The sequence below is a fragment of the Mesoplodon bidens genome (assembly GCF_964165515.1).
Source record: "Mesoplodon bidens genome assembly, chromosome: 10".
Taxonomy (NCBI): domain Eukaryota; kingdom Metazoa; phylum Chordata; class Mammalia; order Artiodactyla; family Ziphiidae; genus Mesoplodon; species Mesoplodon bidens.
The window spans coordinates 73,538,570-73,551,175 of NC_138172.1; the positions used below are offsets into that span (position 1 = coordinate 73,538,570).

At 50.8% G+C, this 12,606-nt stretch overlaps 1 protein-coding gene across 1 annotated transcript in view; it reads right to left on the reverse strand.

Moving 5' to 3' along the window:
* CCND3 (cyclin D3) overlaps positions 1-11,618 on the reverse strand; it is an 83,902-nt gene extending 72,284 nt beyond the window's left edge. The window contains exon 1 of the mRNA XM_081245683.1: positions 11,480-11,618. The gene's annotated coding sequence lies outside the window, so the exon portion shown is untranslated. The remainder of the gene's footprint in view (positions 1-11,479) is intronic.
* Positions 11,619-12,606: the final 988 nt, after the last annotated feature.

Sequence of the window (12,606 nt, forward strand, 5' to 3'; positions counted from 1 at the left end):
TGTACATAATAACACCCTGATGAAGATCATCATGGACCAAATTTTTTCCTACATTTAGAATTACTTAAATTAGGATAGAGCCTGGAAAGTAGGATTACTAAAGCAGAGGGGCAGAATATTCTGGAGGCATTTGAGTTGATACCTTTAGCCAAACTGCTTTCTGAAGGGAGAATTTACCACATGGCAAGGTCACCAACAGGTAAGAACACAGCCATTTAGATCTACCATCATGTAGGGACAGCACTCACCGTTAGGTACCTTTTCATGTGCCTGAGTCGTGTTCCCATTTGTAGACTCTGTTCCTTTTTGGCTGCTAAATACACGGTCCCCTTTCCAACGGCAGGAGGTTACCTCCCCCCTAGTGCAAATGCAAGAGCCAGCCCGCCTGACCTGCAGCTCAGAAACTGGAGCGGCCGGCCCGTCCATCCCCACCATGCTGCCCGTCCTTTTGCCCAGCCCTCAGGCACTTTGTGATTTTCTGCTCATTTCCAGTTTTCCAGCCTTTCTGGTGAGTCTATGGGTTCCCAACCTTCTTCCAATAAATTCCCTTTGCCTTACATTGGACAATCTGTTTCTGTTGCTAACAGAACCTTGAAAATACTGATACTTGGCCAACTTAGCGTTTTTCAAACTGCAAGTCAGGATGCTTTACTGGGTCATGAAGTCATAAAGCTAATCTTGACCAGCATTTAAAAAAAAATGAAACAACAGAATAAAAGAGAAAATATCAAAAGTATATCATCTGGAGTGAGGGGAAGTACTGCTTAGTGAATGAAACTTGTTTTACATATGTGTGTCTGTGTGCATTCGTATGAAATAGGTTAAAATGAAGACATTCCTAATTTTGAAAAACATTGTCCTAATTGAACTTGAGTTACTTGAGAATAAAGAACAGTCAAGACCAATCTGTGCTAGATGTTTTTTATATTTCTCCCCAAATCTTTAGTACCTAGGAAAATGGACTTCTTTGCCAAGAGAACAGTATATTTCAAGGTCCACCCACTATTTTCTCTCTATTAATAGCTTGACATCTCCTCCCACCCTTTACTTGATGATACTTAATGATAATGGACATCTTTTCCTCTTGGTCTTTAAATTTCTCTTAATAGCACCAATATTCTGCCAGCCCCGCAGGCTGAAATATTCTGGGGTAGTCCTTCAATTCTCCTCCACTCATTTACTCACCACCTACTGTAGCCCAGTAGTAGAGAAGGCAACCTAGCAGCAAACTACAATACACGGCAACATACTTCATCTTAGAAGTATACATGGTACCTAACAGGGGAAGGGCAGAGCCATTTCACAGGGTGGATGACTCTTCATACCTTCCTACCAAATAATTACTAAGTTCTGTTGCTTCTACCTTCAAAATATTTTGCCAAATCGCCCCCTTGTTTCCATTTCTACTGCGTCACCCTAGTTTCAATCTTTTTTTATTTTATGTAGACTCTCTCTGGCCTACTGCCCTAGAAATCAGTTCTGATCATGTAGCTTCTTTGCTCAAAAGTCTTCAATGGCTCCCATTACCTCCTAAATAAATCCAAACTCCCCAACCCAACACTGTTCATTTGGCTTCTCCACCATCGCCCCAAAATTTCTTTCCAGCTCCATGTCCCACTAAGCCCCTGGAACAGGTCCACAAGGTCCTCTCTTCCCAATCACATATCTGTGTGAGGCCCAATTTTCTTCATACAAATTGACCAAAACAACATATTGCAACAGACTGAAGTAGAAGCAGATACGAGAATCCAGCTGTCTTCTATTAAGCCAGGCATTAAAGAGATTTGCGAAAAATGTAAAACAAGGCCACACTTCAAATTTTTTTGTTGTTTTGGTCAATATAGCTATTATCTTATAAAATATATGCTGCTGTGCTAACATGCAATGATTTTTTATTGTTACTTAAAAAGGAATTAATAAATATTTTTTAAATTTCTCATTTAACATATTTTTATTAGAAATCAAATGTCAATAGCTACAACTTTGAAAAGCAAAAGCTCTTTGGGATCCTCAATAATTTTCAAGGGTGTACAGTGTTCCTGAGACCAGAAAGTTTGAGAACTACTGCCTGAGATCTAACATGTCAGTCAAAGCAGACACAGGGTCTCTGAAATGCCCCTGCCCTCTCCCCTTTCTCATGTTTTACTTCCCTGCCCCAGTGTGTTGCTGGAGATTTTAAACCATTAAAGAAACAAGAAGTGGTCATATGAAGAATAACTATTCTTTTTTTTTTTTTTTTTTTTTTTTTGCGGTACGCGGGCCTCTCACTGTTGTGGCCTCTCCCGTTGCGGAGCACAGGCTCCGGACGCGCAGGCCCAGCGGCCATGGCTCATGGGCCCAGCCGCTCCGCGGCACGTGGGATCCTCCTGGACCGGGGCACGAACCCATGTCCCCTGCATCAGCAGGCGGACTCTCAACCACTGCGCCACCAGGGAAACCCAAGAATAATGATTCTTATAGAAATAATAGTGATTATAGAAACAGCCGCTGGTTATTTTACAATCAATAATAATATAAAGAATAAATAAACCTAGGGAAATCCCTGGCATTCCACTGGTTAAGACTCCATGCTTCCACTGCAGGGGGTACGGGTTCAATCCCTGGTTGGGGAGCTAAGATCCCACAAGCCATGCAGCACGGCAAAAAAAAAAAAAAAAAAACCCTCAGATATTCAGAAAAGTAAAAAGATACAAAAGCAACCACCATTTAAAATTGCTCCTGAATATTCTCCCATCAAATCCACTCCTTTTTCATTTTCTCAAATGGCACCTCCAGGACTTCCCTGGTGGCGCAGTGGTTGAGAGTCTGCCTGCCGATGCAGGGGATGCGGGTTCCTACCCCGGTCCGGGAAGATCCCACATGCCGCGGAGTGGCTGGACCCGTGAGCCGTGGCCGCTGAGCCTGCGCGTCCGGAGCCTGTGCTCCCCAACGGGAGAGGCCACAACAGCGAGAGGCCCGCGTACCGCAAAAGAAAAAAAAGAAAAAAAGAATCCACCTGCCAATGCAGGGGACATAGGTTCGATCCCTGGTCTGGGAAGATCCCACATGCCGCGGAGCAACTGAGCCCGTGTGCCACAACTACTGAGCCTGCGCTCTAGAGTCTGCAAGCCACAACTACTGAGCCCACGCACCGCAACTCCTGAAGCCCACGCACCCTAGAGCCGGTGCTCCATAACAAGAGAAGCCACCGCAACGCAACGAAGAGTAGCCCCTGCTCGCCACAACTAGAGAAAGCCCGCGTGCAGCAACAAAGACCCAGCTCGGCCATTAGATAAGTAAAAATGGCACCTTTGAGGAGAAATTCCTGGTTCCATCCACAAGCAACTGCTCCTTCCTCCAGATTCCCACAGTACTGTCACTCAAACCTTTCTTGCAACCCAGGGAGCCCATAAGAACCCATACGCGAACGCATACTGAATTCCTAAATGTGCACATTTGACTACCACAAATCCAGTATTACCTACTGGAGGAGATACCAACCAGCCTCAGAAACTCACGTATCGTTCATACAACGTGGGCCCTTCCCCAAGCTCAGCATAATCTCCCACCAAAGACTCTGCCATCTGTCCCAGTGAAAACTGGCTGTGCTGGAGATCCTTAGAGATGGGAGAGAATGCCCAAGCCATGCATACTGTGTTTTAGGAGCAGTTTAAGGAGACTTAAATAGTAATGTTGACATGTGTTTTGTTTTTACACTGACTGTGAACCCAACACAGCATAAAATGTGGCTCTACTGTAAATGAGGAATGGACAAGACCTCTGAGGCTTATAGATGTTGTTGGAGGGATATGCCAGGTGGGTGAACTCACTAGTCCTACATCTACACAGTCCTGTCCTCTGGGCAGGGTACGTGGCCTCCACCCTGGGCTGGAGCTGATGCCCGTTTTGGGATGGAGTATCTAGAAGGTAAAGGTTGCAGGTCCAGCACCAGGACCCAGCTTAACCACCAACTCCAGAGGTGTGCCCGCAGCCACTGTCCTCGTGGCACACCCCTGCCAAGGAGAGAAAGGAAAGGAAAATGAGCATGGAGGGGGGAGGGGAGGGAGCTGGAGGAAAAGCTTGTTTGCACCATGTTGCAGTTAAGGCAGCTGTGGTCGGGCTGATTCATCCAGGGTGCCCCAGAAAGGTCAGGGCCCCAGCCCCACCTAGCAAAGCTCACATCGCCACCACCCACTCCTGCTTCCTGGGTAGTGTGCAGCACCTGACCTGCCTGCTGGGGCAGGGCAGGGCGCTCCTTGCTCCTTCCCTGCCGTCTTGATTGGCTTAGGAGACAAGCCTGCAGCTCCAGCCAGGAGCACTGAGGGATAGAGGAGGCCCCGGGCTTGCTGGGGGATGCGTATCCACACCATTACACCTCCAGACAGATGTGCAGATCATACACAAATACACTGTCACACACAGGCAGTTCAGGGGCCTACCAGCCTGCTCTGCCCGGTCCTGATGCTGTGTTCAGGACATCTCAGGACATCTCAACAGGGAACCTGGGGTCCCCTCACACTCCCCCTGGTGGGTGGGCACTCCTACGTGCACGCACGCACACATACACACACACACACACGCACACACGCACACACACGGTGTGCATGAAAAGTCTGACTCCAGTCAGGGTTCTTTCAGCACTGGGCTCTCAACACTGACTGGCTGTATGACCTTGGGCAAGTTACTTAACCTCTTTGCCTCAGTTTCTCCATCTGCAAAGTGAGGAAACCTCAGAGGATTCTTGTGATGAGTAAATGAGAAATGAGTTAATAAATATGCATATTTATTATAAACTTATTTACACATGGTACATATTATACGTAGGCACTTTCCACAGTCACCGGCACGTGGAAGTACTGTGCAAACATATGCGCTTATTACCCCCAACGTCTTCACTGCCACCTGCCTGTGAAGAAATGAGGGTTCAGAGAAAATCCACACAATAGATTTCTACAAGGAATACCAAAAATGACTCCTAGAAGCTGCGACAGAGGAGAAGCAGGGGAGATGCAAGACTTCTGAGGACCACCCAGGAAGCACCAAGCTCATGTCCAATGGTTTGAAAGAGTTTTGAGTTAGAACCCAAGAGGCTGGGCCCCAGGCAGAAAAGGACTTGGAGACCAAGAGACCCAAGAGGAAAAACTCAGCCTGGTCCTAAAGGTAGAATTCTAAGAAAAGGTGGTGGCTGCCCCTAAGACCAGCAGGTACCAGTTGACTGGAAAGAAAAAGAGAGAGGGCCTGGGAAAACTATTAGAATGTTCTACACCCTGGCCTATGCTCAGCCATCCAGTACATCTGAGAGTTTGTAACCCCAAGGTCCTCACTCACTGGGATGAAAATAGATTCCACCTCTGAACAGTCTCCAAGTTTGTGGTTCTGTAGTAGATCCTGCTTAGAGAAAAGGGAATAGGGCTGGAAGGAAAGGAAAAAGCAGCCCTGACTCTCAGAGGCCTGGTGTTGGGAGGAAACAGCACTCTTCCCCTCCATAATCCAAAGACAGCTTGTGATATCCACTTGCCAGAGAAGGGTAAATCCTCCCCGGCGTCTTATTCCAAGCTGATTCCTCAGCACCCAGCAGAGTGAGCTTAATAAACCAGAGCTCAGGAAGAAGAGTCTGTGAAGAACAGACAGGGGAAGGCAGCCTCGGGGCCCTCTGTGCCCCATCCTCCCGTCCCCTGGCCAGTCCTCTCCTCCTCCCACAGCCTCTAACACCTCCAGCTGGAGCCCAAGGTCTGCATCTGTCAGAGGCCCTGTTCCGGCTTCCTTTCCCAGAGCTCGGGGCCCCCAGAGGAGGGGCCAGGAGACGCAGACTGGAGGGAAGAGAACAGAGAACAGAAGGCAGGACGAGCTGCAGCAGACAGCACTGGGGCCAGAACTGGGAGTTTCTGTCCCAGTTTCAACTATTCTGTCCAATTGTCTGACCACAGGCCAGAACCGGTGGGCCGATTTTTATTCTAGAAAAGAGGATGGGATGAAGTCATTGGTGGGATGGTGAGGAAAGAAACCAGGGCTGCCCCCTTGTTTTTGGATAGCCCTCCATGACCAGCCCCAGGACCTCAGTCTGGGAGATGATTGTGATGATGATATGATGGCGACAGAGGTATCACGTATAAGGGTTTACGACCTGTTTGGCACTTGGCAGGGCTTTGAGTGTACTACCTCCTAAGCCTGGTGCAGAGCGTGGGCCCTGAAGCCTCGGCTCTTCACTCTGGGTATCCACTCTGTGCCTCAGCTTCCTTGTCTGTAAAGACCTAGTGACAGTACCTCTCTCACAGAGCTGCTGTGAGGACACAAAAATTTCACACCTGGCAAGGGAATTCCCTGACAGTCCAATGGTTGGGACTCCACGCTTTCATTGCCGAGGGCACGGGTTCAATCCCTAGTCAGGGAACTAAGATCCCACAAGCCACACGGTGCAGCCAAAAAAAAAAAAGAAAAAAAAAATTCTACAGTGAAAAAAGATCACACCTGGCATATTGTAAGCACTCGACGAATATCAGTACAATTAATCCTCACAATGATCCAGTGAGGTAGGGACTAGTTACACTCACTTGACAGGTAAGGAAACCGAGTTTCACACAGCCAGGAAGAAGCCAAGCTAGGACTCAAACCTGGGTGGTTTCTGCACAGAGCACAGGCCCTCTGAGCCACTCCACGAGAGAAAGCACGGATTAGTGGTCATGTGTACAAACTTTACAGCCAAACGGCCACGTCAGACTTCCAGCTCGGCCACTGTCCTGCTGTGTACATGGAAGCCAGCTGCTTAACCCTCGGTGCCTTGGTTTGCTCTTCTATAAAACGGGCCTCCTGCCTCACAGGGTTGGTGTTGGAGGGTGGTGGGTAGTGAGTTCCTAAGTGCTTGAAACATGCTGGTGAGGGCCTTGCTCTCTGGGCCTGGCCTCTATGGCGCCCTCTGGCCACAGGCTTGGAACTGCACTCTCTGTCCTGGCACATGTAGGGCCCTGCCTGCTGTGCCCCTGGGGCCCCAGTGGCCCTGGGCCTTTCTAAGGGGCAGCGAGGGTTGGAGGGGGGCAGGGAACAGCAAGCAGATCTGGGTCAACAAACAAGGCACCAGGCAAGCCCTCTGCTGCCCCTCCTTCCTAGGAACAACGTCGCCCCCCCCCCCCCCCCCCCCCCCCCCCCCCCGCTGTCTCTCCTTAGGAGTGGCTGTCCTGGGGTTGTTTAAATAGGGTGGGAGAACTGGTCAGGCTGAGGGCAAATAGTTTCCGAGAGGTGCGGCTTTCGAGTATCTTAAAAGAGATGACATGACATGGGTGTCATGCCCTCGAATGCTAGGAAAGGCCACGCCCATAAGGGCTGCTGGTCTTGCCCTCTGCTCCTGACACAGATCCTTCTATCTCCAGGGCAAAGGAAGGTCAAGGAGGGGGAAGCGAAGGAAGGGAGGGAGGGGAATCCCTGACCTGGGGAAGGGAGACTGCCCCAGGGGCGGAGGCCTGCTTGTTCTGGCCTGAGCCCAGAGGAAACCTGAGAGCGCATTTTACAGGGGCTGTGCTGGGTCAGAAGTGGCTCTCTGACCCCTGGCGTGTAGATGGCTGAGGAAGGGGTGGGGGATAGGCCCCAGGAAACCAGCTGGTGGCTGAAGGACCAGGTGGCGCTCTTCACCCCATCCAGCAGCCCTGGAGCCACACACTGGGCAACAGCTCCACCTGGTGTACAGATGGGGAGGGAAGCCGGTCAATAATCACACGGGAGGCTTAGAGGTGGAAGGGGCTCTGAGGCCTTCTTGCTCACAGAAGCCCCTCCCAGGCATGTGCTCTAGACCCCCCTAGATGAGGAACTCACTTCTGCAGAAGGGGATTAAGGCAATTATTTGTTAGAAAGTGCTTATGTTTTTTGGAAATCTGTCTCCACCAGTCTCCTAACTGGGGGTTACCAAAGGCAACCTTCCAAATGTTTGAGCACAGCTACAGTATCCCTCCCAAATCTTCTCCCCATTTGCTTCAAAATTCCAGTTTGGCCTTAACCTTTCACCCACTACATCTTCCTTTCCCTCGGGTATCTTTTTTTAATATATTAACTTCCAGAGAATCTCTCTTCCAGTTCTATACCCAAACTACCCCCCACACACACACTAGTAGCACCATTTTAAAACATCTTTGGATCTCAACCTCCTATTGTGCAGAGTCTGATATGTTGGGGAAGTTGATGCTCTAATTTGAGGATTAAATAGACATCAAGAGCACAGGCTCTGAAGTCAGATAGACCAGTGTTCAAATCTGGGCTCTACCACTTACTAGCTGTGTGACCTCAGGCAAGCTTCTAAGCCTTTCTGAGCTTCAGTTTCCTCATCTATAAATTGGGAATAGAGGCATTTACTACCTGGAATTACGGTGAATATCAAATGAGATAAGGCAGGCAGAACACTTAGGACAGCTCCTGGCAACATCATTCAGCTCCTAAGGGGCCATTATAACCACATTTTTCTCGTGTTTGGGACTGTAGGGAGCGCTTTGGGGAAGAGTAAGGTGAAAGGGTAGAGAGGAGAAAAGAAGACTTTGTGGAGTTAGCCTTTCCCATCTAGCACAAATCCCAGGTGAAATCCAACAAATGAGTACCTTGTTGCAATCCCATTTCCAGGGGTGTCTGACCACCTCCACACCCCCACCGACCCACACATAAACACACACACACACACACGCATAAACACGGGCAGGCCTTGACAGTTCTTTGACACTCAGAGGGTTTAAAATTTAAATGTCTTTGAGGGCAAGAGAAACACACCAAAATAAACACACCTCCGGCTCAGCAGAGAAAGGGAAACTTGGCAGGGGCCCCAGAACTTTCCCCACCCCCAGCCCTCCCTAAACTTCCTCTTGTGGTTTCTTAAGAGTACAACCTGTTCTCAACCTAGAGAACAGCGCCTGGGGCAGGGGGCTGGGGCATGCCGAGGCTTCCATCGCACCCCACCCTACGATGAGGAGGAAGGAGGGTGTCTGTGTAGAGGAGTGGCCTAGAGGTCCACATAGTTCTGACCTTCACATCCTGTGTACCAGTGATCTCGGTGTGGCCACCCTCTACCCTCAACTCCCAGCATCAACACTCATCCCCCCAACCCACACCCCTCCCTCAAAGACAGAGGCTAGAGGTAGTTTGACTGCAGGCAGAGAGGGACAGCCTCTGGGCCTCCCCAGATCTGTTTAGAGGGCTCATGTGAGAAATCTAGAGTTTCAGAAAAGTAGTGGAAAAATGGCTGGAATCCATGGAACCTCTGCCCTGTGGCACCGGCTGGCATCATGGGCAAGTCCCAGTCTGCCTAGAGGGATGGGGTCAGATGCGTGGACGCAGCTTTGGGATGCAGCTTTGGGATGCAACAGCTGTGAGGAAGTAAGGTGCACATCTTAAGATTGCTTCTACTCCCTAACCATCTTCCTTACTCAGCTACAAAGCTGGATTGTTCCCCTTGGAATCTAGAATATGAGGGTCTCTGCTCTTAAAGATTCCCAGCAAAGGAGGTATCTTGGTTTCCCATCTCCCCAGATTCTGGCACATCACCTCCATGCATCTTTCTTGCATCAAACCTTGGTTTGTTCCTCTTGTTGACTGAGGCTTACTCAGGAGAAAACACACACACACACACACACACACACACACACACACACACACACACACACACGGCCATTAGGAAAGGATACCAGTTCTGTGGAGTCCCCACAACTCCAGGCCTGCTGGGGCTCCCTGTAAACAGCACCAGCGCCCACACTCAGCTAACAGATTGCGCTTCTCTGTGTCACCCGAGACACAGGACCATAGCCTCCCTTTTGGAAATTCCCAAGCCCCTGGCTCAAGGGCACATTCCATGTGGTCAGTCAAGGAGGCAGGCTAGCCAAATGGTTAAGAACAGGGTCTCCCAAGTCAAGTGACCCGGGTTTAAATCCCAACCCTGTCCTCTTTAGGAAAATTATCTCCCCCATGCCTGAGTTTCCTCATCTATAAGATGGAGATAAGCCTAGTGCTTACCTCATAGAACTGTTAGGAGGATTAAATGAGACATTACACCTAAAACATTTAGAAGAGTACCTGACAGTGCTATATAAGCCTTAGCTAGTATTCTGAACCCTTGAAGGAAGGAAATGGGAAAGAAAAGACACCTGGGATCATGGAGGTCATGGTCTCAAGGACGGATCCTGCTGGAATTCTCAGATATGCTTTTGCTCCTAAATTCCAGGGGAGGAGAAGCTCTGACTTGTTTCCCATTATACCCCCAATATTTAGCCTGTGCAGATAGTGCAGCCACAGCAAACAGGTGGTGAAAGAATTCACCGTGTCAGCCATCTCTCAAATGAGCCTGGGAATTGAAAGAGCAGAAGAATCTTCAGGAAAGCAATGGTAGATCCAGTTCTTTTCACTCATGTCTAGTTCCAGAGAGAATGGAGGTGGGGGGCATAGAGCAAGGATTTGTTAGAAGAAACAGTCCTAGCAACCAGGGGTGGGGGGGGGTGCCTAAAGATTGTATGACTGTTACATCACCCTGGGGTAGACTCTCCCAGCTGCACCTAGCTGGGAATTTCTGGGGTCTTGGGGACCAGCCCAGAAACATGCCTTTCCCTGAATTCATCCAGTTCATTCCTATCTCTTCTTCAGGTCTAGACAGTGGGTTAAAGAGAGCAAGAGCTGTTTCTGGGTCCCTATTGTTTCCCAACGCCCAACACCACAGTCAGGGTTCAGTCCAGCTCTGCAGACTGAGTAAGTTCCCACAAAGACTTCCCCCCACTTCTCCACCTGGTGACTATTCATCATTCAGAACCAACTCAAATGTCCTCTTCTCTCTGAAGCCTTCCCAGCCACCCCAACTTGACACTTTGTCTCTGTTGTTCTATGACTCGGGCGAGATCACTAGGGATGAATAACATCACTGCACGCTCAGCATCCCATCCAATCCCACACACAGTAGGTGCTCAATCAATGTTTGCAAATGAATACATTAAGGCTCCCTCATTAACAGCAACCAATTTCTTCAGTTATTCCTCTTGTTGACACACGAAAAGACACAGAAGAGGGTAAGGCCGTCACTTGTGTACCCATCAGATACCAGAGGGACCGTCACTGAGAGGTCCCTCTTTCCAGTCCTGTCCTCTGGCCTCCTCCCTCGGCCCTGGCTGGCAGGATGACCCCAAGGCTCCCTGCCCACACGGCTTCTGCCCTCCTTCCGCCTCCCACCCCACCTCTGAGGTATGAAGAACGACAACAGACAGCCCAGCGAGGTCATTGGGCTTCCAGATCAGCTTGGAGGGTGGCTGTGCAGACACAGAGAAAGCTCAGGGCTTTGGGGGGCTTCTCCGCCCTTCAGCCACGTGCAACTCTGAAAGAAACTGACCCGAGCTTTGAGAGACAACCGGGAGGTGATGAGGACACCATGACCTCCTTAACCACCCCCACCTCAGACCCCCCGCCCAGGTGTCCAGCGTCAGCTTGGAGGCCCCAGCGAAGAGGGCAGACGCTGACACCCATCAGTCTTGGCTTCTCCAGCCCTCGAGCCTACCTCCTCGGCAGGTGAGCCCCCCGGAGCACCGACTGTGGCTGCACACACTCTCTCCCGCCGCCTCTCGCTTCTGTCTTTGGGGAGATGGGGAGGGGGTCGCCACCTCCAGCCACGGCGAGGGGCGTGCACCCCTCCCCCAGGCGCCCAAACAGAACCAGTTTCCACCGCCGCAGCCGCGGCGTGTTTACAAAGTCGCCGCCGCGCCACCAATCCCGAGTTTAAAGCTGGGCAGGAAGTGGGGAAGAGGGGGCGGGGGAGACAAAGGGGCTGGGTGCTCCGCTCAGCTAAGGTTTGGGCCCCGACTCCTCCCGGCGGCTCAGCCTGCGCAGCGACCCCAGCCCGCACATCCCGCTGCACGTTCCCCCAGTGAGGGGCAGGGGTGCCCCCCAGCCGCAGGTGCGCCCCGCGGGCAGGCGCAGCGCAGGTTTCCAGACATCTGCCTGTGAGCGTTTTCCACTCATCCACTCGCCGCTCAGGAAATAAATAACATTAGGCGCTGCTTCTTGACCTCTTACGCTACGTCTGCACAGTGATAGACCCTTTGAGTGTATTAGCTCATTTTCCCCCCTGCTATCCATCCCATCCCAGTTTCGCAAAAGAGGAAACCGAGGCACAGTGAGATCAGGTAATGTGCCCGAAATCCCACAGCTGCTGAGTGCTGGGATTCAAACCCAGCTTCTGCGTCCTGCCGGACACCCGCAAACGGAGACGAATGAGGCGTGGTGCACGAAGGACTCCCGGACAGGCTGACCCGCGAGTGAACCGCAGAAAACCACATGCACCACGTTGACGCAACGGCCTGGGAGTAAGGCGGGCAAGGGACAGTCTTTTGCCGCCGGCGCTTCCCGGCTTGCCCGGCAAATACCTACGGATTAATACACGGCGAGAAGGCAGAGGGATGCGTTGGAACACCTGGACTGGGTGGCTGTTGGGATCCAGTTCCAAGTGGGCTGCGGGGCCGCCAGCACAAAACAAGGTTTCCCCAAATTTCCCGCTCAGAAGAATCACCTGGAGGTTTTAAGAATACAGAATCCCAGACCCTCCCCTAGAGAGTAAATGATGAGGACCCAGCGGGACCCAGGCAGAGGTTGCTATCAAGCACCTTTGGAGTGTTCCAGGGATGTGCT